At 40.1% G+C, this 24,758-nt stretch overlaps 1 pseudogene; it reads left to right on the top strand.

Moving 5' to 3' along the window:
• Positions 1-2,458: 2,458 nt before the first annotated feature.
• Positions 2,459-24,129, top strand: LOC100394957 (calponin-2 pseudogene; annotated as a pseudogene).
• The last annotated feature ends 629 nt before the right edge of the window (positions 24,130-24,758 follow it).

Genomic DNA, 24,758 nt, shown 5'->3' with positions numbered 1-24,758 from the left:
GTAAAAGGAAATGGTAACTATGTGAGGTGATGGGCATGTAAATCATTTAACATTTCACAGTATTTACATGTATCAAAACATCAAGGTGTATATCTTAAGTATATACAATCTTTACTTATCAATTATGCCTCACTAAAGCTGGGAGAAAGAAATCAATTATGGGACTTCCATTTATGGGAAGATGGAGTTGACATACTTCTCCCTATTTCTTCCACTAAGTACAACTAAAACCCCTGGAGATTAGGTATAGAACAGAAGTAGACTCTGAAAGGTAGAAAGAAGAAAGTTGACTCTTTAGGGACTTCAGGATCCAAAGAACTACTCAGTGGTGACTTCTGTGGGTTTCCTTTTTGCTTCACAGATCCCAAACTTGGAGCTGAAGAAACTAGCAATCTGAAAACTAGCAATCTGCACCAGTGGGTGCAGACAAAAGCTCCAACAAAAACTTGCCCTCTCCAGTCAAAGGACCAGGAAAGGGGTGCCTAGGACAGAAAACATTTGGGCAGTAACTTCTCTAATCCAGCTACATACCACAGAAAAAGTACTGTGACCCCTGCACCTTCATTCCAGCCAGCAAAGGCACACCAATCTCCCCTTCAAGCCAGTGTCAGAAAAGGCCAAGTAGGATCTTCCACCATAGCTCACTGGAAACCGGGTCCTGTCCCTTCCCCTCCCCATGATGATAGCTCCTGTGATCTGCCTGGCAAGCCCTTTGAGGGAAGTCTGGCCTTATCCTTCACTCACTTAGCATTCAGAGATGGTGGCCAATATGCTGACCTGGGCCCTGAGGATTCATAAATGAGGAAATCCCAATCTCTGCCTTCTACGGGTTTCATAGACTTGGAAGTGGGGGGTGGCAGTTGATTGAACAACAGTTGCAGTGTAATGTAATAGGGGAGGGCTGTAGTAAAAGAGGGTACAGGGGCCTCTGCTTGCACCGGGGGAGGGGGGTGGACTAACACCACAGAGATGGGGAGGAAGGCAGCAGTTCTAGCAATGCTTCCCAGAGGGGGTGACGGTGATTACAGGGCTGAGTCCTGATGAGTCTCAAGTAGCAAGCCAAACAAAAAAAGTCATGAAAGTGCTTTCCAAGCAAAGTCACTAAGCCATCAGACATCCTGCTAATGGAACTAGAGATCATTCTTTTGGCCTGGAGCATAGAGTAGGTGGAAGAAGGCAGGTGGAAGAAGATGAATCTAGAAATGTAAGGAGGGGCCAGATCATGCAAGACCTTGAAATCTTGCAGGTAGTTGACTCTCAATAAATATTTCGTGAATGAATAAATAAAAGTTTGAATGGGATAAATAATCAACTTTAAGCTGTTTTGAGGTTCGATCCTCAAGTCTCTCAGGAGCCACTGAAATGTAGTAAGAAAGATGTAGTCAGATGGGATATACTTGAAAAACAACAGGAATTAAGGCTGTGTGCATCCTGGGGTTCCATAACCCTGCACAGCATGAAGGCAAGGCCTTAACTTCATAGCAAGTACTACTAGGGAGCTCATAAAGCCTTGAGACTGAAATCTTGGTAAGAAACATGAACAGGATTGCCCTTACACACTTTCAGACTTCCGGGAACAGCCAGTACTGTTTTGCCTAGAGACAGGATGGTAACACAACTGAAGAAGACTATGGTCTTTCCATTGCAACTTGAAACTCAAGACATTCAACATAACCCAATGAACTAAGTTCTGAGGTCAACCACCTTCTGTCTCGACTGACATTGCTTTACTTCTGCCTTTTGTGGAGGGTGGACTGTTTTCTAACTGGGTGTGTAATGAGAACAGAATTTGATTTCTTTGGTATATCTTGACTTTCCTGATTTCAGTGGGCTGCCAAGAACCTGAGCTAACAGGACTAATGATGCTTCCCAATTCCTCCTGAGTGCCATGACTCATGATGGTGGGTAAAGTCTCTTTGGCAAACTGTAAGCATGACAAAGCTGACCCAGTTTATTTCATGCTACGTTCCTTAAGTCTCTTCCTCCTACCCTGTGGTGGTCTGCTTCTTGGCCTTAGAACTGCAACACTTTTCACTGAGACAGCCAAATGCCTAGGCAGATAAAAAGGGATCCTTGGAGGATCTCTCACCTGCCCCACAAGTGGTTACATCACATGCTTGTGTGCAGATGAAGAAACCTGCCCAGGGCTTGACTGGAGTTGCCCACAGTGGACTGGACCCCAACATATGCACTGGGGGAAGTAGGTTAAGCCACAGAGAATTCATATCTTATGCAGAGGAGGATTCTGCTCTCTTCAGCTCGTGTGGTGACCTGGGAATCCATCTGTGAGGTGGAGGGCCTGTCCATATCACTTTGCTGAGAGTTGTTTTTCTTTTTTCCTTTTCACCCAGTAAAATCCTCTCTAATCACCCTTCAGTGTGTCTGTGTGCCTAATCCTTCCTGGTCATGTGACAAGAACTTGTTTTTTTCCTACATTTTTGGTGGCCTGTACGGGGACATGAGAAAGAGTGAGTAGCATGTAAATCAAAAAATCTTTTTTCCTTCCACTTCTAAGTCTTTTTGTCCTAAGACTTCTAAGTATAAAGGAAATTATGCCTCCCCTATTCACATCACATCTGTGCATCAGGAATGTCAGCCTTTTCCCTTTTTTTTTTTTTTCCCAGGATGGACAGGCAGACTGGCAACTCCCTGCTCCCCTCTAAAGTTTTTCTTCTTGTTGGAGGAGCCCATTGGCATAATTATAAGGGTTCTTCCCCTAGACATCTTTCCACCCATTCACTTTAAACTTTTTTTCTTTTTCTCTACCCTGTCAGCAGTTAACACAGCCCTGCAGTTTAAGGTTTCTTTCTTTCTCTACCAGGTTATGAGTTAACTTTTAAATGAGGTTTTTTATTCTTTAAAAAAAAGTCTTACTAGGCCAGTAATGATAAAGATCGCTGTTCATATTCTCTGTAAAGTTTCAATTATGAAAAAGGATTTGTGAAGTTGGTCTTGAGCTATAGCCAATCTGGTGTACTTTGTGTCGCTTTCCATATGTTACATAGCAAACTTTGTGGTAGGCCTCCATCTTGTTTTACCTCATTGGGAGTGTGACCTGTAACCACATGGCAATGCTTTATTTAGTCTTGGGGAATGAGTCGGTTCTAGTTTGATATCTGTGCATCCTTTGCTATTTGTCGATTCTTTTTCCCTCCACTAATTGCCTTGGATTTTCCTTTCTCTGAGCCTTTAGTGAAGTTCGAAAGCCAGAAGTACTGCCCACTTGGCATGGCTGAAGTTGGATAATAAGGGAGTTAAAATGATTTTCTTAAAAAGCACTCAGCTTAATTAAAGTGGATATCCAAGTTATAGGTATATTTAAAAGGCCTTTATGTTTTTCTTTTCTTGGACCTTGTTTTGCTGGAAAAAGGTGTTTTCTCAGTTGACTGAATTATTTTTCTCCATTTTCCCTTGCCACTCTTAATGCACCCATGAGAGGGAGGAGCCTTCTGTTTTCCTCATGGAACCCCAGGAATTAAAAGCAGATAGACCCCTCTCAAAATCTGTTTTGGCCCCACCTGTGTTTGTTTATTAGGCCTTAGAAGCTACATGTTTTCTGAGCCCTGTATCTTAAAGGGCTCCACTGGGAGGCCAATAATCCAATTAGGAGATTGGCAAACAAAAAGTCTTATGGCTACTGGGCTTTTTTCTACCTATCTGTATAGTTATATATGTGTTTTATGTGTGGTGTGTATGAAAAGAGTTCTAATTGATTGGCTTAAAGGAAGATAAGTGCTTGGATCCAAATTTTTTTTAAAGGGAAGATAAAGCTCTGGTACCTTTTAGTTCAAGTGACTGTAATATCTGGGCATTTCTCACCTGCCCAAGACTTCTCAACTGAGAGCCACTTCTACATCTCTTTGATCTGGGTTCAGAATTATGTGTACTGCTGTCTGGTAGTTCATAGAGGGCAGGGACCATATGGGGGATTCCCTGTCTTCTCAAGCTTCTACCACAGCATCAGGCCCTCCTTTGGTGGGCAAATAGGAAAGGGGGGACAGGGGGCAGGGAGAGGATCAATTTAATATTGTGAATTAGTGCTATAGTAGCCCAGATCAATTTCTCCTGTGAGCTGCCTTAACATCACACATTTTACATATCCAAACAGCCCATGTTATGTTGTATGACCTTGAGAGTAAATGCCTCCTTCAATGTTGTGCCCTGGGCACTCCACGTGCTACATCTTAGCTCCAGCCATGGTTGCCAATTCTCTTTTTATGTGAGATCTCAGGCAACTTGGGCCATCTCTAAACTATATTCCTGTGCCTCTGCAATAGGAAGCATCCTGGTTCAAGTCAACCAGAGTCCCCTGGCTCCATGCCATTTATGCCATCTTGTTCATCTTTTTAAACTGGTATCCAGTTTGATTAACTGTGTCCATCGTTTTAAATTGGTTCACTGAGACCCTAGAACTGGCCTAGCCAGCCCAAGTATAGAGCCTTGGGGCACTACCTCCTTTCATTCTGAAGTAGTTACTACTGCCCAAGCAATCTTGGGGTAGCTTAAACCAAAAACATAGGCTGCAGGCACAGACTTTAAAATGCTTTTATAGGAGAAAATGTCTTCACCTAAAGGCTGTGAGCCAGCCATGTTTTTGCTTTCTGGTTGTTTTTGTTTTGTTTTGTTTTTCAGCATTTGTGGAATTATTTGTGGCTTCAGTTGCTATGAAAAACAAAATCACTTACCATGCCAACTATAACAGTTTAAGGTACGCAGCTTGTCTCAACACTATGAAGCTTCAAAAATACCGAAATCTGTAGGACTCCAATATCCCTTCTTTCACAAAAATCAACAATATGCTCTTCTCTTCACTATTCTCCTCTTTCTCTGTGTTTCTTGCAACAGAAAGCCAGCAAACATCAACAAGGAATACCTAAGGGCTAAAATCAAATGAAATTTTCATAAAAAGCCAGGTCATTAACAATCAAAGAATGACGAAATAGAGATTTATCATGGACATATTCTGAAAACGTGTGCAGCTTCTTTTACATAAAACATTTCATTTTATCATGATTTTTACCTAATTTTAAAGAAGAGAAAAACACTCAGAAGTTCAATCACTCATCCAAAGAGGCAGGGCAAATCCAGGGCAGACCTGCTCCAGTGATCATTCCTTTCTAGCTTACCACAACATTATTTAAGCAGTCTGGTCACGTAATTATTATAATCAAGCAAAAAGTGAGTGTTCAGAGTGATCTTTTTAAAATAGAAAACTAAGAGCCGAGATAGTGCCACTGCACTCCAGGATGGGGGGACAGAGCAAAACGCCATCTCAAAAAAAAAAAAAAAGAAGAATTATGAAAGGAAAAAAATGGTAACAACTAAAAAGAAATTGTAAAATATTGTTTTTGTCTTTGAATGGGAAAGGATTTCTTAAATAAGACTTCAAAACCAAAAATATGAAGTCATTATTAATTCATTTGATTACATTACAATTAAGGATTTCTGTTCAATGAAGAACACTATGAACACCATTCAAGATGGATGGCAGGATGGGAGTAAATATTTGCAGTATCTAACACCAACAGGAACTGACATTTAAGCTAGATAAGAAACTTGTAGAAAGCAACACACAAAAGATATAAAGCCTAATAGAAAAATGATTAAAGTATAAAGGAGCAGTGATATGGTTTGGTTCTGTGTCCCCACCCAAATTTCATCTCAAACTATAATCCCCACGTGTGGAGGGAGGTGACTGGATCATGGGGGATGGTTTCCCCCATGCTGTTCTCATGATAGTGAGTGAGTTCTCAAAAGATCTGATAGTTTTATGAGGGAATCTTCTCCCTTCACTGGGCACTTCTCCTTCCTACCACCTTGTGAACAAGGTGCCTTGCTTCCCCTTCACTGAGGAGGTCTTTTCCCGCAAAACGTTTGCACAACTCACCACCACCTCACTTCTTACAGATCTCTGATGAAATACAATCTCCTTAAAGAGGCCTTTTCCAACAACCACTGAAGTAAGCTTCAATTCTCAATCTCAATTCCCTTCTCTTTATTTTTCATGACAGAATTTATCACTACCTAAAATTTTATGTAATTACTTGTGTATTTGTTCTGTCTCCTCCCTTTAATGTTCACTGTTATATCTCCAGTGTCTGAAACCTATGGCCGGATCAGGGAGGATGGGGTATTGGGAGAGATGACAAGTCACTTTCCAGAGACATTGTATTTTGAAGGGGAAAGGGGCCGAAAGCATTCAGAGGGAAACAGTTGGGCATTCAGGGAGCTCTAAACCTGTCCTGCATCACCAGGGATTCCTGGGATTCTTGGGGGAAGCCAGAACATACAGCACAGGGCAGGCAATTCTCAGTTATCTCTCACCTTAACTGTGTAACTAGTTCTATAAAAGGTATTTTAGATGGTTGCTCAAGGCTCATCTTCATATGTGGCTAGAAAATTTACTCTTTATGAGGGCTTTTCTAAGTTTTCTTTATTTGCATTTTGTTCTTTCATGACTAATTATCATGTATAAATTAACTGCGTGATTTAATTGATTGTCAAAATGCAAAAGTGCTAAATTTTATGTAGAAATAATTACTGACACAGGCAAAAACTTGTTGTTTTAGAACAAACAGCCAGTAGCTAATTTTGCTCACAATTACCTAATTGTAGGTTTAGCGACTTCTGAATTTGTTTTGTATTCAAAAGAGATTCCATCTTTTTTAATTACATTTTCTTTCCTAAATTGTAAAGAAGAGTACATATAAACAAAAGGTTAAAACACGATTTTGTAAAACACGGAGCACAATACTATATAGAGTAAAACATAATTAGAACACTAATGTAACATTGAGAACACATGAGATGAAGTTTAGGACTGTGTTTATTGTTGCAGTTAACAGGTTCTACAGTACTGACAAAATTCAATGGGAGAAGGTGGAAAACATTTATGAAAAGCAAAGAACAGAAAAAAAGTGAAGTAAATGAATGCATTGTCCAATGGTTTTATATATCATGAAGGCACAAATGAGGAAGGACGAAAACAAAGACAGGTTAGCAAAGGGAGCTAAGAAAAACTGTGGAACTGAAGTAAGAATGTGGAAGGCCTGGATGCAATGCTGAGGGGAATAAAACATCTTGATTCTCTGTGTTATAATTACACATTGAGTGACTGATTCTATTAGAAAGCCAGTCAGTCCTTGGAAAACAGTATGGACACTTGAGAGCACAGCCTTTGTCACAGCAACCTCCTTCCTGATCATAATCTCTAAAGGAAGGGAATATCCTACACATAAAACTACTTGTTATAGTTTTACACACCATATGAATGATTCTGGGAATGAATAGAGCATAGTAAAGTGAAAATTATAAAATAAAGAGATGACTTTATGGAGATTTTAACAAATGAGGACAATTAAAAGGCTGCCTCATTCACTATAACGTTTGTGGTGTTTTCAGAAAGCAGTTAAAAGCCAATTTACAAGTTTATGTCATTTTCCATGCTGAATTTTCTACTTTGGTATAAGAGGAACAAGAGTTATTAAACATTTTGGTTGGAGAAAAGACATATTTTTGGCAGTTTTTTTGTCATGGTGATTTTGCTGCTTATGGTCAATAAACTTGTTAATCAGCATTCTTTCAGCAACATAGTTTGAAATATTTTGAATGAGATTAAACCAAATATGTTTGTTAATATTTTATTTTTAAGATAGCATACAGGTGATCCTTTTAAATTCTATTATATTTTGGACAAATCATATATTTGGGGCACAGATTGCCTGCTAAGGTCCAAATAATTTAAAAGCTATATATACATTATCTATATCTATTAGCAACTAAAAAGCAACTATATCGCTATCAATAAATTTGTGCTCTTGCATTATTTACTGAATATTTGTGAAGCTGAGTCCCTTTCTTCTTCACTAAATAATAATAATAATAACTTATTATTATTATTTGAGACAGAGTCTTGCTCTGTCTCCCAGGCTGGAGTGCAGTGGCACAACCTCAGCTCACTGCAACCTCCACCTCTTGGGTTCAAGCCATTGTCTCTCAGCCTCCCAAGTAGCTGGGATTACAGGCACCCACCACCATGCCCAGCTAATTTTTGTATTTTTAGTAGAAATGGGGTTTCACCATGTTGGCCAGGTTGATCTCCAACTCCTGACCTCAAGTGATCTACCCACCTCAGGCTCCCAAAGTAATGGGAGCACAGGCGTGAGCCACTGCACCTGGCCTCCACTAAATTATTCTTAACCAGAGGCATTAAGCTATTGTCTTTACTTCTCAATTTACTTCTACAAAAACACTTTGAATATCCACTATACACAAAACAATATATTTTATCAGCAGCATTTCATCAGAAATATTTCAGCACCAACATTTCAGAGCTATTTGATGAAAGAAGGTCATGGTTTGGGTTGGGGAAGTTGGTGTTTACACATTAACCAAATGAAATGCACCATTTTTTTTTCTGTTCTGGTGGTTTTGTTGTTGTTGTTGTTGTTTTTTGAGAGAGAGAGAGAGGTTCTCAGTCTGTCGCACAGGCTGATATGCAATGGAATGATCATGGCTCACTGCAGCGTTGTCCTACTAGGCTGAGGTGATCCTCCCACCTCAGCCTCCTAAGTAGCTGGGACTACAGGCCTGCGCCACCACACCCGACTAATTTTTGTACTTTTTGTAGAGATAGGGATTCGTCATGTTGCCCAGGTTGGTCTTAAACTCCTGGGCTTAAATGATTTGCCAGCCTCGGCCTCCCAAAGTGCTGAGATTACAGAGGCAAGCCACTGCACCTGACCAAAATGTGCCATTCTTTAACTATCTTTTTTCTACCTTTCAGTTTTGAGTCAGAATAAGCTTTATTTATTTATTTTTATTTTATTTTATTTTATTTTTGAGATGGAGTTTTGTTCTTGTCGCCTGGACTGGAGTGCAATGGCTCTATCTTGGGTCACCTCTGCCTCCTGGGTTCAACTGATTCTTCCGCCTCATCCTCTCGAGTAGCTGTTATTACAGGCACTCACCACCATGGCCGGCTAATTTTTGTAATTTTAGTAGAGACAGGGTTTCACCATGTTGGCCAGGCTGGTCTTGAACTCCATACCTCAGGTGATCTGCCCGCCTTGGCCTCCTAAAGTGCTGGGATTACAGATGTGAGCCACTGCTTCCAGCCTATTTATTTTTAAAAGGGGGTCTCATTCTGCCTCCCAGGTTGGAGCGTAGTGGCGCAATCACAGAAAGAAGCTTTTATAAAAAGGAGAAAGCATGATTGTTTTCAGATTATTGATATAACTGTGTTCTTTCTGTGTCTATATCTCAGCTTCATTTAAATTCCACTCAAGCTTCACCTCCTCAATTAAACCCTGACTCATTATGCCTAGCCTTGATTTTTGCCCTTCTCTGGCTACCTTTAATATCAATCCTTTGTTGTCTATCTTTTTTGTATTGAATTATCTATTTGTGGTTATAAACATTCTCTAAGACTTGCTTCTCCGGCCAGATTGTAATTTGGCAAGAGATGGGGACAAGGCCTGCTGTTTTTCAATGCTATCTTACTGTTGGGCATGCTGTGAGCATATCAGTAAATGTGGATTGATTGCTTGATACTGCTGCAGTATAATCTGCAAATAAATTCTAGGTAATTGATGCACATATTAACTCCCCAAAAATTTGGAAAACCTATAATCAGTTGTTCAGAAGTGTAGTCAAGTCTCAGACATCCTAGAAGAGGCTAAGAGTTGTTCTGACATTCAGAAGTTAAGTTAAAGAGTATTTCAAAAGAGAGGCATTTTCATTATTTCCATTCCAATGAAATACTTTCGTTATTTCATTTACCAACACATATGAATATGGGAAATCACCTACCAGATGTCTGTGCCAAGGAAAAGATGGGAATAATATGCAAATAGGATGATACTCACCTGGAGGGATGAGGTAAATTTACCTTGGACCAGGTCTCCTCGGTTGCGTTCACCTGTTTGTTGCTTACCTCACTTCCTTAAACTCATTCACATACGTTACTTGGTAAAGGTCACCTTCTAGCTCCCAAATGTGAAACTTCAATCTTTCTCAACTTGATTTATCATTAATTCTGAATGTTAAAATTAAGAATCTGTAATGTTTGGCTGTGGAGGAAACTCATGGCTGGTCAAGCCAAAACAAAAAATCTCCTGGGGAGCTTGACTTAGTGGTTCTCCCCTGAAGGAAAAGGACGAAGCCCTGCCTAATATCAACCTCAGGGAAAGCCTTCAAAACCAGGAAGAAGGATTTACAAATTCTTAAAATTGCTCTTTGTTTATACTTTAATTTTGAAGACTCAACAATGATTTTAAATTCTGGTCAGTGCCTTAACGAGAGTATTTCCATATTGAAAGCATTAAGTGGAATGACTTCTGGCTGGAAAACACAAAAAATTTTAGTTATCTCAATCAGTAAGAACCAGAGAGCAAGGCCCACTCTGCCTGGCAAACAAGAAATTAACTTCTTGGCTTTTGGGGCTAGGAGAAAATAAGTTAATGAACTTGCTAACATTCACTGTCTTTTGAGTAATTTTCTGACTCCTCAAGCCCCGCATCTATATTGTGAGGGGTGGAAACTCTCAGTGATACTGTTTCAGTATTTCTGAACCCCTCCAGTAATAAATTACACAATGATCTACCAGACAGCGAATATCCAATATTAACATGCATCTCAAAAACTATAAGCTGCCCTGTGCCCTAAAAATAGTGCTTTAACAAAAATGTTCAAGACTTAACAAAAATGTTCGAGCATGATTTCCTGAAACCTCCTGGCTTCACATTGAATGGGACGCAATCAGCTTTGCCTTACAAGAAAATGGAGTTTTGTGTCCTTCACTTACCGGAATGCACTGTTTGTTCCACCTAATACTTGAAAATGGGTTAATATGCAACATTGTACTGGGGAACTGGATAATGTTTAGCATCAGGCGCAAGAGTGGAAAATGATTCCTTTTGAATGTTTTTGAATTATATACTTTCCTACTGATGTGGTAAAATAGGCTCTAATTTAGACGGCCCCTCTGGATAATGTTGCATGTTGGTTTGTTGTTGAACATCCACGTATCTCTTTCAACTCGAATTATTTGTTTATTTGAACTAGGCTTAGCTCTGATCAATGGTAAAATTTGAAGGGTTAATTTCAGCAGATGTTTGAAGCCAGCTCTGCCTAAAGGTCTGTAGGGAGCCTCTACATAAGAGCCCTGTGTAGGGTGAGGGGGAAGGGGCCAGATGTCAGGGTCATAGGTAAATCAGCACCAGCTTCCAATGAATGAAAGTAGAAGCAAATCAGAGACCTGGAAGGGTCTATTCTGGGAAATGAGAAAGAAAGATGTTATATGGGGAGTTACAAGGTTGGAATAGAACACAGAGGGAGAAGATGATGCAGGAAGGTAAAGACTGAGTAGCTGAGGGCAAAGAGATGCTAAAACAACAGTTTACAGAATGGAAGGGCCAGAACAGGGCTACATCAAGTCTGATGATTAATTAGTTGGTGCCTTCTATAAGAATGAGGTGCAGGAAGTAGGATGTGCGTACTATTTCTCTGCCAGTTATTGCTGCCCAGACACTGTCAACCTACAATTTTGGAAATGCATCTCCTTAATCACAAAAAGAACTTAGGGAGAGAATATGCAAGGTTGAATTACCTACTTCCATCCACATGGCTAGATAGACAGCATCTACTGCCTATGATTCAGCAGCAACTTGGTGTATGAAGGACCTTTTGAACATTCATTTCCATTCTCATCTCCTGTGGAACAACTCAAAAAGGACCCTTGCCCCTTTGTTCATTTCAAAATAGATTAATCTGCATCTGGAAGAAGTATCTATCAAATGGGAACAGATGATCCATCAGCTGATTTGTGAGCTATTAAGGCAGCCAGTACCACATAAATACGAAGACTATTCAAATGAAAGTAACCTTTCCGTACAGAAACGTCCCTACCAATTAAAACTTGTGAAAGTTGTCTTTGCCCCCATGTGGAAGAGTATGGTTGTTAAATATGTGATATTCCATTATGTTGAACTTTAAATTGAATATTCAAAGTATTTACATAATACCTCTTCAAACTAGATTGAAAATTTCAAAACCATATATATTTAAATTACATTCTCATTGTGTGAAATTAGGGGACATGGACAAAATGTTATTTTTGCTAGAGTGTAAGTGACCCTTTCATTAGAACTTAGTAATTTCAAAGGATCAGTTAATCAACAGAGAGGTCTCTGGAGTTATCATTTGTGTTTTTTACCAACGTTATGCCAGCATTGTATTGGCAACTGTGTGAAGAGTATATATTGTGCTTTTTGAAAACAGAGACTGATAGGAATTATTTTCCTTATAAATAATGCATGAGAAAGAAAACTAAGCCTTTTTCACTATTATTTGTCAAGTACTTTTTTCTAATCATTTTGGAACAATTGAACATACATCATCTTTTCTCTTTTATGATTATAAAAGCAATACATACTTACAGAAAAATAAAAAGTTTGAAAAACAAGTTAAAAAATCTCATTAAGCAGAGATAATCATCAATACTGTCTTGGCATATTCCCTTTTATTTATATTTGTTTTACATGATTCAGACCATATTGTGCATACAATTTTATCATCTGATTTTAGAAATTACCATTAGAATAACACTCTTCTTCATGTTATTAAATAAAATTCTACAACCTGATTTTAATGGCTGCATGATAACAAGTTGTATGGAGATTCAACAATTTATGTTAAAATATCTCTACTATTATACATTTAGGTTGTTTCTGCATAGTCTCTCAAATGCAGATTAATCTATTTTGAAATGAGCAAAGGGGCAAGGGTCCTTTTTGAGTTATTCCACAGGAGATGAGAATGGAAATGAATGCTCAAAAGACCCTTCATAGGTCAAGTTGCTGCTGAATCATAGGCAGTAGGTGCTGTTTGTCCAGCCATGTGGATGGAAGGAGGTAATTCAACCTTGTATATTCTCTCCCTACATTCCTTTTGTGACTGAGGATGTTGCGCTAACCATTTTTGTGCATAAAACTATTGCTTTAGAATAGTGTCAAAGAAATGGCATGCATAATACTGTTTCCTTAGGGTCAAAAAATGGAATTATTAGGTCAAGAAAAGTGTTATGGTCCTTAATACACATTGCCAAATTGTTTAACTGAAGATGGCTAAAAAAATTACTTTTCAAATTAAAACACAGGTGATTTCTCTCAGCTCTCATGCATTATCTGAAAATAATGACAATAACCTGTTTGTTTGCTATATTAAAAAACAATGTATTTGCTATATTAAAAAAACAGTTAAGTGCCTTCTATAGCCAATCATTTCATTAGACATTGGAATTTAATTCATGGTACAGGTCCCTATGAGCTATCTACAAAATGTTTGTGGAAAAGATGCAGTCCAGTGTAGTTTTTTAATAGAAAAGAGAGTAGAATTGAAGAAGAAATTGTCAAGGAAAACTTAGAAATATTTGTAATTTTATTTGAAAAGTTCTTACTTTTGACATGCAGAACAGATCCCAGTTTAGGAGGAAAGAGTCACAGATTAGTTACTAATCACTATGGAAACTCAGCTGGTCTTTGAATTTCTTTGGACTTCAAATTTCCAAATCTGTAAAATAAGACATTAGGTCAGATTTCTAAAATCCTACTTCACTTAAAAATACCATATTGGGTTATATTTTCATGTGGAGTTACTGAGACATCATTATGATACAAAAAACACCATTGTCTCATGCCTGCTAATTAACCAGAAACGCAGTCTGGGAGACCTCAACTAGATATAGGAGACACATGTTTACATATGATGAGCATGACTGATATAGTAAGAAAATGATATTGACTCACCCAGAAATAACAGGGATATTACTATGCCCATCCTACAGTTTATTTTTACATTTTAAGGATTAGACTCTCCTTTAAACTGGATTCCAAATAATCACCCAGTTGACCATACCTGTGTTGGGCACTATGATATTTATAGAATCTGAAGATAAAATATTCCAACACAAACCCCTTAAAAATGATTTTTGCTGAATAAGTTGATTGATGACATAAGTTATCCATATGAATAATTTAGAATCTATGAAGACAGGAGAAAACAAACATCATTTAGTAAATTCTACAACTTTTTATATTAACATTTCCAATCAAGTCAGCACATTTCTTTGTTATGAAATGAATTTAGGATCTACTACTTCAAAAAAGACAGAATGTTCCCTTTTCCCTGATATTTTAATACTGAATTCAATTTGTCATAATCACTGGCTTGAAAAATATCACCTTCACTTGACTCGTAGTGTTTTCCTCAGAATCAATCATACACAAAAGTTCTAAAGTAGTGTTGAATTCTTCACTTTTAGCAATATGTAAGAATTAAGTCATCCTTCCCCTGAAGAAGCTTTTCTGCAGCTAGTAAAATAGCTGAAATAGAGGAAACAGGACAGTATTAAAATCTAACTTTCAGAGTGTCTGTAAATGAGTACAAAAATAAGATTAGAGACCAAAAAGACCTCAAACTTTTCAATTTCATAACCACATCAATTTTAACATATGTATTGATATATCCAAAGGTGGATATGGAGATCATTTTATTTCTATAACCAGAGGGTGCAGTGCTCTGAATACAGTCTAACTGGCATATTCTAAAGTACTGGATTTATTATTTGGATGCTGGGTCTCTCTATGGCTGTGGCAATTTTGTATTTATCTCAATTTTAAACAAATTAATTTCCATTTCTAGGTATTATTTTTCTGATTGTGCCATGAGGATAATAAAATATGGCACTTTTCTACTTTAAAAAATTACTTTTCACAAAGACAAAATTCTTTAGTTTAAGTTATTGTCTGACCAAGTTTTAAATATAACTTAACTTTAAGAGGGGCCAAATTTACTTACACTGTACATTTGGTTTTATATTTTAGTGCTAGACCAAAAGTCCCAGACTATCTGATATCAAATAGCCAATTACCTAACACATAAAATTATTTCTATTAATAGAATTCTGAATGTCTCAGAGCACTGAGATATCTTGGTAAACATCTACTTACAACTCCTTTTAAAGAAGGGACTTAAGGAGCAAAGAGCATGGGACATGCCCCAGGTGACACAGGGATTTTTGGCTAAAACTAAGCTACAAGTCTACTGACTCATAACCTAGTTCACTTCTCATTGCACTATACTGCCTTGCAGGGTTGTTTTTTTTTTTTTTAAACATTAGAAATCCCTGGCTGGGCGCAGTGGCTCACGCCTATAATCCCAGCACTTTGGGAGGCCGAGGCGGGTGGATCACGAGGTCAAAAGATTGAGACCATCCTGGTCAACAAGGTGAAACCCCGTCTCTACTAAAAAAAAAATGCAAAAATTAGCTGGGCATGGTGGTGCACACCTGTAGTCCCAGCTACTCGGGAGGCTGAGGCAGGAGAATTGCTTGAACCCAGGAGGTGGAGGTTGCAGTGAGCCGAGATGGTGCCATTGCACTCCAGTCTGGGTAACAACAGTGAAACTCCGTCTCAAAAAAAATAAATAAAATAAATCCCTATGATGGGGTATTTTAAACTTTGATGAATCCAGTCCACTAGAATCACTTTTTACAGGAAACCAAATACTTTTATTAGTATTAAGCAAAGATTTTACAGAACAACAGGTCTGGAACAGAAATGTAAGAATAAAAGTTTAGATGTTAAATGTCTAGTAAAACCCCACAAGCACAGGCAACCAAGGAAAAAATGGACAAATGAGATCACATCAAGTTAAGACTATTTTGCACAGCAAGGGAAACAATCAACAAAGTGAAGATACAACCTGCAGAATGGGAGAAAATATTTGCAAACTACCCCTCTGAGGACAAGGGATTAATAATCAGAATAGATAAGGAGCTCAAACAACTATAGGAAAATAATCTCATTATCCAACAAAAAAATAGGCAAAATATTTTAATAAACATTTCTGAAAAGAAGACATACAAATGGCTAACAGGCACATGAAAAGGTATTTGACATCATTGATCATCAGAGAAACGCAAATCAGAACTATAAAGAGATATCTTCTCACCCCAGCTAGAATGGCTTATTCAGAAGACAAGGAACAGCAAATACTGGTGCAGATGTAGAGAAAAGAGAACCCTCATTCACTGTTGGTGGGAATGTAAGTTAGTACAACCACTATGGAGAACAGTTTGGAGGATCCTCAAAAAACTAAAACTAGAGCAACCATATGATCCACCAATTCCACTGCAATTTCATGGACAGTGGGCCAAGAATTATGAGATATTTAAGGAAAGCTGGTTACTTGAAACACAAGACCAAAAGCAAACATAGTAACCAACAAAAAGGGAAAGTTGAATGAAACAGAGACACAGCAGGGAACAAAAGAAAACTTCAAAGAAATCTACAAATAATTTCATCAAAGACACAGGACAATATTCAAGTATAAATTTGGACAAGGAGGTCATAAAAAGGAGCATTTAGAAACCAAGAATAGTATCTTGGACATTCAAAATAAGGAGGGAGAGGGGGAGAGCCAAGATGGCCAACTAGGTACAGCCAGGAAGAGTTTCTCTCACTGAGAGAGACCAGACCATCAAGTAGACCAGCACACTTCAAACAAATCTTCCAAAAGAAGGCATTGAGAGTGGACCAAGGGAAGAGGCAGACCCCTGGCTGAAAGAGAAGGAAGCTGGGAACCCTGCACAGGGTTGCCAAGAAGCAGTATTTAGTTCCTGGCCCTGAGGAGCTCTTAGGGAAGGGGTGAGTGAAATGGGCATGGAGTATCCCACTCTTGCCACGAACCCCTGAGATTCTAGCTGCAGGAGAAGGGTGCAGGCTGGAGTGGGAGTTGGGCCAGGCAAGGGCAAGGTAGGCATCTTGGGAGGGAGGAGTCAAGGGGAAGAAAAGGAGGAGGCTGGTTGCTCCACTCACCTTCAGAGGGCTTCTGAACCTGGTTGAGAGGGGGCCTTCTTCTTCCTTTCCTCTTTGGTGTTGGTGGGTGGTTGTCCCTCGGCAACTGGGTTAGAGACTTGTGCTTTCCTGGCCATCTTCACCACATCAGTGTCTCTCAACTGTCTTCTCCAGGTCACCTGGCCTCCCGATATATAACCTTTGCAGGACAGTAACGACCCACATCCCTGAGCCTTGATTGGTAAGCAAACCACTAAACAGCCAATGATGGGCCTGGGGCGAGGGGCTTAGACATCACAGAACCCCATCAGGAGATTGTCACAGGAGAGTGGAGAGCAGGGGAGGCACCAGGTATTGGGAAGAGTAGGGGACAAGGGGAGGAGTGAAGAGTCTTTTTAGGAGGCCAGGCTGGTTGAAACAAAAGGGGGCATTTCTTTAGCACTGCTAAAAAGCTTTCCCAAACTGACCTGGCACCCTCCTCATTTTCTCATGTCAGTTCTGGTGAATCACTTGGCAAGGATAGGGTGTGTCTTCCAAAGCCTTTCTCCACTGCCAACCCATGCAGTGGTACATTCTGTTTTCTTCGACCTTTCACCATTACCTAGTTGTTGCATGTCTTATCTACAATCTACTCATGGTAAAATTTATACTAATACATCCTGGCAATATTTAAGTGTCTGTGGAGATGTCAATCATCCAATTCCCACCTAACAATAGTCTATACATGCTGAAAACCATTAACTTGTTGGCTTACTGCCAAGAACCTTTTTTATTCCATGTATTTTTTCTAGTGTCCATGAGGCTCTCTGCAGTTTTCTGTTCTCCAGTCTCAAATCACTGCCTTCAGACTATGAAGACTTCAGTGAAGGGCTGTACCTGGTGGCTCGTGCTTATAATCTCAGAACTTTGGGAGACTGAGACAGGAGGATGGCTTGTGCCAAGGAGTTCAAGACCAGCCTTGGCAACATAGCAAGACCCCATCTCTACAAAAAATAAATTAGTTGGTCATGGTAGTGCATGCCTGTAGTGCTAGCTACTCGAGAGGCTGAGATGGGAGGATCATTTGAACTCAGGTGGTCAAGGTTGCAGTGAGCCATGAACATGCTGCTGCACTTTGGCCTAGATGGCAGAGCAAGACTCTGTGAAAGAAAAGAGAAGAAGAGAGAGAGAGAGATATTCAGGAAAGAAAAGAAAGAAAGAGAGACTTCCATGAATAGACTTGCTCTTCTGGGTATCCTATTCTTGTATCAACTCTGCTTGTCTCAATAGGTATAATATTCAGGCTTCAGGCTTGAGTTTTAACAGTGTTAGGGGGATGAGGCAGATGTATATTTGCGCTGGGTGTCTGCACACAGAAAATCGCAACCTCAAACTGATTAATGCATCCAGGAAGGAGCTTGGCTTAACCAGAGGCATGCACACCTAGCGTGAAAAGTTCTCAAAATGTGCTGGCATCCACTAGGTACTTTTCTTATCTTATTTGACTGCTTTCGTTTAACATTCTACTACCCTTTCTTCTCCTGAGGACTTCTGAAGAAATAGAGTTTACCTTAAGGGGAAACACTCACAGAATTATTTTTCATGAAAGGTTATAACAAGCTTCCAACTTCTTGGAGGAGACACCATGTGATCAATTTCAGTCCATTTATCTCCCTAGGTACAGGTTCTCTCATTCAAGTTTTTGTCCCTGGAAGAAAGGGATGATAGAGTTAACCACATGCCAAAGTGACTGTGTTAATATCATACAAAATCTGATATAATTAAGGTAAGATTATGTTAATATAATATAATAATATAATATAGTAATATGTCAATATAAGGATAATGATATAATAAAAAGGTAATCTAGACATGATATTTCCCAAACCCCAATCTAACAACAGAAAGCAGCCCATTCCTCCCTAGGATTAAAGGGGAGCCCAACCAACAACAGTAGGAAGGTTAGCAGCATCAGCAAGGGGGATTAATCCAAAACTCCTTTGACAATTTGTGGCTAAGAGAAATGTTCTTCACCATTGTGCATGAGACTCACCCTCTCCCTAGAGACTCTAGGAGGACCAGAGCAAAAGGAAAGGGTGGCCCTGCCACAACAAATGTTCCAGGAAATGGTCTCTGTCCCTCTAGGCCAAAAAATCCTTTCCTTACCAAAAACACCAGATGATTCAGCAGTACTGACAAGGACATATTAACACAATAAGTAATTACAAGTTTTCATGAAACAAATAAAAAAATAGAAAAACTTAGCAAAGAAATAGAAGTTATATAAAATGACCAAGGAAAAACTATAGAAATTAAAAATAAAATAACATAAATAAAAACCTTGCTGGATAGGCTTAATAGTAGAGTGAAGATAACAGAATATAGAATCAGTGAACTTAAGAACAGATCGATTGTATTTCTTCAATCTAAAAAATAGAGATAAAATAAGCTAAAAAAATTAACAGAGCATTAGAGAAAACAATGAAAGATCCAAGATTTCTATCACAATAATTCCAGAAGAAGAGAAAAAGTGGGGCTAAAAGAATACCCAAAGAAATATTGGGTGAAAACTCAAAAGTGACAGAAAGACATAAACCTACAGATTCAAAAACCTATGGAGAACTCAACAGGATAAAGCTAAAAACAATCATGCCAATACAGATCATAAAACGCAAAGAAATGCATGCCAATACACAACATAAATAGACAGTTCTGAAAGAAATTTGAGGGAATAATTAGTGATAGTATATGTATATTAGTCAGTTCTCACACTGCTATTAAAAAAAGAAAACTACCTGAGACTGGGTAATTTATGAAGAAAAGAGGTTTAATTGACCCACAGTTCTACAGGCTGCATGGAAAGCATGGCTAAGAGGCCTCAGGAAACTTACACTCATGGTGGAAGGTGGAGGGGAAATAAGCATGTCTTACCATGGTTAGAGCAGGAGAGATAAAGTGAAGGGAAAGTGCTATACAGTTTTAAACAATGAGATCTCATGAGAAGTCACTCATTATTACAAGCACAGCAAAGGTCAAATCCACCCCCATGATTCAATCACCTTTCACCTGGTCCCTCCCCTAACACTGGGAATTACAGTTCCACTTGAGATTTGGGTGGGGACACAGACCCAAACCATATCATTCTTCTCCTGGTCCCTCCAAAATCTTATATCCTTCTCACATTTCAAAACACAATCATGCATTCCCAACAGTCCCCCAAAGTCTTAACTCATTCCATTATTAACTCAAGAGTCCAAGTCCAAAATCTTATCGGAGACAAGGCAAGTCCCTTCTGTCTATGAACCTGTACAATCAAAAACAAGTTAGTTACTTTCAAGATACAATGAGGGTACAGGCATTGGGTAAATTCTCCCATCGCCAAAAGGAGAAATTGGCCAAAACAAAGGTGCTACAGGCCCCATGCAAGTCCGAAACCCAAAAGGATAGTTACTAAACTTAAAGCTCCAAAATAATCTGTTTTGACTCCATGTCTCACATTCAGGCCACACTGATGCAAGGAATGGGCTCCCAAGGCCTTGGGAAGCTCCACTCTGTGGCTCTGCAGAGCTCAGCTCCCATGGCTGCTCTCAAGAGCTGGCATTAGTGCCTGAGGCTTTTCCAGGTGCATGGTGCAAGCGGTTGGTGGATCTACAATTCTGGGATCTGGAGGATGGTATCTCTCTTCTCACAACTCCATTAAGCAGTGGCCCAGTTGGGACTCTGTGCAGAGGCTCCAACCCCATATCTCCCCTCCACACTGCCCTAGTAGAGGTTCTCCATGAGGTTCTGCCTCTGCAGGAGACTTCTGCTTTGACATCCAGGTGTTTCCATACATCCTCTGAAATGTAGATAGAGGCTCCCAAACTTCAATCCTTGCCTTCTGTGCACCCACAGGCCCAATACCACATGGAAGCTGGCAACATTGGGAATTAAAATTCAACATGAGATTTTGGTGGGGACACAAAGCCAAATCATATCAGACAGATAGATATGAAATGAAACAAATGAAAAGCATGATGGTTATTACTTACAGGAAAAAACTAAAGTGCTATAAGAAAGGAAACATAATCATTATATATTATGTGGCATAACTGTGAGTAATATTTACATAGCCATAATAATATAAATACAATGTAAATTCTAAGTACAAAGTCTTAGGGCTAGATACCAGTCTTCTAAGCATAAGGCTTCTGGGCTGTGCAGGCTGTTGGCATTTTGCATTAGGATTTTTTGTCTTTTTTTCTTCACTCTTCTGTTTCCTGAACATTTCCAAGTGAGTCCCTTTTGAAAAATTCCAATGTTTCTTGGATGAACTAAAGAAAAAGTGGAAAAGTTGAGATGGCAGGAAGTTAGGGGAAAATAAGTCAAGAGCAAAAGAAACTATGACAATGTAGGTATCTGATGATCAAAAAATGTCCCAGTATGGAGTGCAAAGACACTTAAAAATTTCCCTAAAGTTTTCCATTTTAACCATTGAGATTGGGAAAGTTACCACTTTTTCTCATGCCATGTACACAACTAAGACTCTCTTGGATTCTTTATGTTTTTCCCCCCTCTAAAACTTCAACTCTTACTGGAAGAAGCTTGGCTAGGAGTCAAGTTCTTGGTTCAAATTTTGATTTTGCTACTAGTTTTCTCTATGATCTTGAACACGTCACTCTTTCTGGAACCCAGTTTCCCCATCTGCAAATTGAGAATAAAAATGTCTGTCTTGCTTTCTTCACAAAGGCACTCATGCATTCATTCAGTGCCTATATATTGGCTAGCTATTCTCCATGGTAGCCTCTAAAACCATTGCCAAGTATCCAAGAGTAAACAAGGTACAATCTCTGCCTTTAGAAAGTTCACTGTAGAGGCCAGGTGCAGTGGCTGACGCCTGTAATTCCAGCACTTTGGGAGGCTGAGGAAGGCAGATCACTTGCAGTCAGGAGTTTGAGACTAGCCTGGCCAACATGGTGAAACCCCATTTCTACTAAAAATATAAAAATTGGTCGGGCTTGGTGGCATGCTACTCAGGAGGCTGAGGTAGAATCGCTTGAACCAGGGAGGTGGAGGTAGCAGTGAGCCAAGATCACGCCACTGCACTCCAGCCTGGGCAACAGAGCAAGACCTTGTCTCAAAAGAAAAAAACAGAAAAGAAAATAAAAGAAAGCTCAATGTAGAGATATATAACATAAGAATGACAATACTGTAACATATACATGTCCAGGAGCTAGGTAACTCCAAAGAAAGGCACCTCACCCAACTTGGGAGTAGTTCAGGCCAGGGTGTTAAGGATCTGATAAAGATCTGAACTATAAGCTTCTAGAAGGCAGGTACTGTGTCTTTTTAATCAAAATTATGACTATTTTCATTCTAGATGCTCATTGAACAGGCATTAAAATACCATAAATCATCAGAGATACATAAGTGTGTATCCAAGAAGAAATTGGACATGAATTGACATCTAGTTCTATTCCAAGAAAACAGAAGACACATTGCTTATGCTTCATGGCTTCTCTCAAAAGGAGTAGCACGTTTTCCTTGTCCGTTTGTCTTGCTATAAAGGAATACCTGAGACTGAGTAATTTATAGAGAAAAGAGATTTATTTGGCTCACAGTTCTGCAGGTTATACAAGAAACATGGTGCCAGCATTTGTGTCTGGTGAGGGCCTCAGAATTCCTCCAATCATGATGGGAGGATAAAGGGAGCCACGGTGGTTCATGCCTGTGATCACAACACTTTGGGAGGCCAAGGCAGGTGGACCATTTGAGTTCAGGAATTCAAGACCAGCCTGGTCAAAATGGTGAAACCCCATCTCTATAAAATACAAAAATTAGCCAGGTGTAGTGGTGGGCACCTGTAATCCCAGCTACTCAGGAGGCTGAGGCAGGAGAATCATTTGAAACTGGGAGGCAGAGGTTACAGTGAGCCAAGATCATGCCTCTGCACTCTAGCCTGGGTGACAGAATAAGACTCTGTCTCAAAAAAAAAAAAAAAAAAAAAAGAGAGAGAGAGAGAAAGGAAGAGGTGCCAGTCTCCTTTTAACATCCAGTGCAATACCTCGAGGATGGTACCAAGACATTCATGAGGGATCCATCTTCCATGACCCAAACGCCTCCCATTAGGCTCCACCTCCATCATAGGGGATCAAATTTCAACGTAAGTGTTGGAAGGTCAAATAGCCAAACTATAGCACATGTTAACACTCTTCCTCGAAACTAGGTTTTGTAAGTATCACTGCCAATGTTTCACAGTGGGTATTGCTACAAAATAGGGCTCCTTCTGCCACAAGAGCTTGACCAACTTTAACAAAAATCTTGCCTACTCTAAGAAAATATGTTTGGCCACATTCTGCAGTTTTGGTTTTGAGTGTGAGACCATTAATGTTTTGCAACCCAAAGAAGGCTTCAGCTAAGTGAATGGTGCAAATTAAACAGTGGCAGAGCCCAGAGCATCCCAACCCTATGCCTATCTGGCTGTCACTTACCATCCTGCCAGTCACTCCTGCCAGCCATAAGCTCCATGCAATTCAACAAGGGGTCCTTGTACAGCTCTTGGCCAAGGTCAAGAACTGGCTTCTGTCCAAATACAACCCTCAGGAGGCTGAGTTCCCCAGCTGGATTGAGGGATTCATGGGCCTCTCTATTGACCCCAACTTCCAGAAGGATCTGAAGGACGGGTTTATCTCATGCACACTCATGAACAAGCTCTAACAGCCTCAGTCCGCAAGATCAACCACTCCATCCAGAACTGGCACCAGCTAGGAAACCTCTCCAACTTCATCAAGACCATGGTTAGCTATGGCATAAACCCTCTGGACCTGTTTAAGGCCAACAACCTGTTTGAGAGTGTGAACATGACACATATGCAGGTGTCTCTTTTAGCGCTGGCAGGGAAGGCCACAATGAAGGGGCTACAGAATGGTGTGGACGTTAGCATCAAATACTCGGAGAAGCAGGAGCAGAACTTGGATGACGCCACCATGAAGGCTTACCAGTACATCATTGGGCTGCAGACAGGTACCAACAAATGTGCGAGCCAGTCCAGCATGACAGCTTACAGCATGAAGGGGCATCTCTACGACCCCAAGAACCATATCTTCCCCCCATGGACCAACTGACCATCAGTCTCCAGATGGGTACAAACAAGTGTGCCAGCCAGGTGGGCATGACAGCTCCTGGGACATGGAGGCACATCTATGACAACAAATTAGGAACCAACAAGTGTGACAACTCCATGTCCCTGCAGATGTGCTACACACAGGGTGCCAACCAGAGCAGCCAGGTCTTTGGCCTTGGTCAACAGATATGATCCCAAGTACTGCCTGTGAGGCCAAGTGGCTACTTCCCAGGCCCAAGGGAGGCCCCCTGGCATCCCCCCTCCTACCAGAAGGAGGCCAGCTACTGAGGCTCCCAAGCATGCTGTCTCCTCACATCACCACTCTGTCTGGGTTTGGGTTTTTTTCTGTGTTCTCATCTCTTTTTTTAATGTGTTCAGTGCTGCTAACTGAGGGTCTATGGGCAGATGCATGGGATTACACAGCAAGCTTTTTTCTCCCCCTCCTGTCTTGGTTCCTTTACAAGACTAAGCCACCTGGGTCGGGGGGAAGGGGTCAAAGCCATATCCGGATGCTTGTGGAGTTGGAGTGCCTGGAAGAGACATCCAGGTTGTGAGCCAAGCTGTGTGGGGAAAAGAGACCTGGGCAGGGCGAGAAACAGGCCCTAACATGTTTCTGGTTGTCTCTCCTCTTCCCTTTTATTGGCTGATCGGTTTGTGGTTTCTGTACCCACAGAAGTTTCAAGAAGTTTTAATGAAAGAATTTTTTTTCCAGGAAATGGGGGAGAAATGGGTTCTCTGGGAGAGGGCCAGGCCATAGTCCTAAAATATTTTAGGCTCATGAGGGACTGGGTTTTCCTAGGACCCTCAGACCAACAACCCTG

This window comes from Callithrix jacchus, chromosome X (genome assembly GCF_049354715.1).
Source record: "Callithrix jacchus isolate 240 chromosome X, calJac240_pri, whole genome shotgun sequence".
NCBI classification, from domain to species: Eukaryota; Metazoa; Chordata; class Mammalia; order Primates; family Cebidae; genus Callithrix; species Callithrix jacchus.
Note: the sequence above shows the minus strand (reverse complement) of the source record. Positions and strands in the feature narration are given on the sequence as shown.